General features: G+C 38.4%; 1 long non-coding RNA gene across 1 annotated transcript; it reads right to left on the reverse strand.

The window, feature by feature from the left end:
- Nucleotides 1-1,334: 1,334 nt before the first annotated feature.
- Nucleotides 1,335-2,953, reverse strand: LOC132599897 (uncharacterized). The gene is made up of 3 exons (XR_009567064.1): nucleotides 2,622-2,953; nucleotides 2,095-2,150; nucleotides 1,335-1,573 (listed from the first exon to the last, which is right to left on the reverse strand). It is a non-coding gene; the product is annotated as an uncharacterized LOC132599897 (long non-coding RNA).
- Between the last annotated feature and the right edge of the window lie 830 nt (nucleotides 2,954-3,783).

Raw genomic sequence — 3,783 nt, forward strand, 5'->3', positions numbered from 1 at the left:
ACTTCTGCTATCTTGGGGCGCTCTCTTCTTCAGAGCCCATCTTTTGGTACAGTCTGTCACTGCTATCTGGATATGTACTTTGTTCTGGGTATGACGGGGCCCTGTCCCATCTTATGATTATGATATGTTCTGTAGAGGTCTGTGGATATATCTGTGTGGGTTCTGTACATATGTTTGGGATACTTTGTTCTATGATGGCCTTATCGGCCTATGTGTGCTAAGTCTGCTTTTTATGCTAAATTCTGTAGCGTCCACTAATATTATTATTATATTATTTTGTTAATATGCTAATTTGGGTATCGGGTACGTATAGGTGCCCATCTAGGGCACTGGTCGCGGCCCACGGGGTTGGGTCGTGACAATTTCATATCATGTGAGTTACACATTTCTTAGCATCACTTTGAGGGAGATATATAGAGCTTCTTGGATGGTTAATGAAGTTCTAGACAAGTGCCAAGAAGGTTCCATAAGGATTAGAGGCTGAACGAATCGAAAAGAACGCATTTCCGCAAAATCGGGAAAAACGGGTAATGTGCGGTCATACACTCAGTGTGCTGAGCCGCATACTGGTCACCAACTTTCCAAATTGGCTGGAATCACTGCCAAAAATTATCCCCAAGCTGAGGATGGAGTGTGTGGCCGCACACTCAGTGTGCTAGGCCGCATACTCATCGCAAAAGTGAGATAGGGGGTGATTTTGCCCCCTTTTTAAATCCCAAACGACCCCAACCTTATTTCTAATTTTCCACACTTATTTCTCCACCTCTCTAGAGACTTCCTAAGAGTTATTGACGGTTCCCAAACACTACACACCTTTCCATATCATCTAAAGAGAGAATCAACATCAAAACCTCAAGGTAAATCCATGGAGAGTGATGGTTCTTGATTCTTTTCAAAGTTGCGGTGAAATTGGTTTTGGAGAGAGAGTCGAGTAAGGTGAAATCCTACTACTACAAGGTATTTTCTTCATCCTATTCTTATGGTTGAGTTGATGTAAAGGTTTAATACCTCTTAGAAAAGAAAAGAATTAAAGTGGAGAAGCCATGAGTGTTGTAATCAAGAAGATGACTATGAGGTGAACTCGAAAAGGGGATTTTGGTTAAATTTGAGATTAAATTGAATATAGTTCCTTGATTATGATATTTTGATGTTGTTATTGTTGGTTGGGAGCTGTTTTACCATCGGATGGAAGTTGATGAAATAGGGGAAGTGCTGCCCAAATGTCACACCCCGATTCCGATAGGGCATGATGGGCACCCAACTCTTACTTAGAGCTGAGCGAACCCACTGACATTCACATAATGAAACTGGACATATAAAAAAAATTGGAAATATAATAAAGTACTTTCCATAATCAAAAATCAAAATCTCAACATACTAACCACAGGACATTGTCAGCAAAGTCTCTAAGAGTAAACACCTGAATCATATGAGTCGGGACAGGGCCCCGACATGCCCATACACACATATGATAACCATAATGACTCGACACTGCTCCAGGAAGAAAATAGAGTTTGCCAATCCCAGCTGATAGCCAATCATCCTAGCTGAATACTTTTACCTGCAAAACAATCTGGCCCGAAGGCAGAGAATAACCATGTAAGTAGCCCCAAAGGCAATGACTAGAAATGTAAATATATACCATAATCGGCCCTCTAGTGAGGGACTCGGTGAAATATAAATATATACCGTACCCGGCCCTCTAGTGAGGGACTCGGTGAAGTAATCATATATATACCGTACCCGGCCCTCTAGTGAGGGACTCGGTGAAATAATCATATATATACAATACTCGGCCCTCTAGTGACGGTCTCGGTGAACAATGTAATGAAACTGTGCACGAATATGTACCCGGCCCCGGACTCGGTGTAATAATGTTATGCACGAATAGAATACCAGGAGAAACCATTTACAAATTAAATCATCATCTGAGACTCAATAGAATAATTATAATGAACCAACACTTGAGAATCAAAGACAACTGTCATGTCAAGTACCGCTGAGAACTAGAATTCATTGGAGCCATGTATGTTCATCGTTCGCTCGTTTTATGTAATTCATGCCAAAAAGAAGGAAGGGATAGCCTTAACATACCTGGTCTTAGCTCAACGGCTCAAGAACTCAACTCGTATTTGCTCCACGATCTATATCTAACAACAATGATACTATCGTTAATTATGCAAACGATTCTCTTAATCGTATAATGAAACTTTAACTTATCCTAAAATAAAATGGGCAGCACCTCCCCCGTTCTTCTCATTATCCCAAACTCCATATATCAACAACAACAACCAAAACAATCTAGCAAGTATATACATCAATAACAAGGTACCATGTAGCAACAACAAGTCACAGCATTTCACGACGAGCGACAAGCCCGGATACGATTATTAAATACACTTCTCCAATTTTTCCTTCCTTCAAAATACTTATCAATGGCAAAAACAATATGCTTAAGTTACTCTAACAATTTCTAACCACAACACAACCCAAAAATATACCTCAAATCAGTCCACACAAAACAATGACATATCCGATTTCCTGCAATTAATTTCGTATGTCTCATCCAACAATTTAACTATGACCTAGACAAATTTAAATATATAAGGAAATTTTTTTACCTTATATGCCAAGAACTAATCTTCTTCCACCTTACTTCACTTAGAAGAAATCTCCAATTTGTTATCACCCGGAGAAAGCCGATGTGGGTAGAACCTCAACATTGTCCTTCGTATTTCTTGCGTAGAATATGGTTCTCTTTTTTCCTACGTACAATGGCCTTTATATTCCTTGATATAGAATAGAAAGTTGCTGCATATACTTCTTTGGTAAAAATAATCTAATTCAAAGAGATACTTCAAACGTAAACATTATTTATGGACCACGGGTCAACCTGAAGTCATTACATCTAATACAATGATATCCTAGTGATGCCACCTCATATCTATATATGGTACTAGTCACTAGTTTGCTGCCCTTTCATCAACCACGTGGATGCTATCCATATAATCATTTATCCCTTTTTCCACTTATCTTTACAAGCACATTATTTAATTCCCGGTCTTCCACTATAATTCCACATTTAACCAATTATACACCAAATTAATTTTTTGATCCCAGTTAACTCAATATTGGTCACTTCTAACACACTCCATATGTTCATTACCATGACCATGTGATATAACACTAGTCCATAGCTTCATTTGCCACACATAAAAATATTATTTTCAATCATCGCCATCACATTTTTTTGTCTTAAATCATTTTGGGACTTCATTCCTCATATACACCGAGTTCTTGATTTTCATGCTTGAATATGACCAAATTTCTGGGCTCAGCTAAATTTGCTCCTATTGGACGGTTCAATTTCCTAGTCCAAAATACGGGATATTATAGCTTGGACCGTATTTCATTCTAATAAATTTCAAACCTCGACGAAATTTATTTTCTTCGATTTGTTTAACTTCTAATATTTACAAGTTTTCCAACGCATTAAAACACGCTTTTACCATCACTCTAACCACCTATAAGCTTGGGGGATAACCTCATTTCCGTTACTAATGTCATTTAACTCGCACGCTTTCCAACGCATTGAAACACGGGATGTAACACAAAATTTTGTTAGCTCGTTAAACTATGCTAGTTGAACTTAAGCATGTTTCCAAGACTTAACCTAGTTATGAATCCTCTTGAATGTAGATTTTTGCAGGCTTGGGAGGAAACGTTAGTAGCTAAGAAGACGTGAAGGTATGTAAGGCTAACCCTTTCTTTCAAAAGGCATGA

This window comes from Lycium barbarum, chromosome 6 (assembly GCF_019175385.1).
Source record: "Lycium barbarum isolate Lr01 chromosome 6, ASM1917538v2, whole genome shotgun sequence".
Taxonomy (NCBI): Eukaryota; Viridiplantae; Streptophyta; class Magnoliopsida; order Solanales; family Solanaceae; genus Lycium; species Lycium barbarum.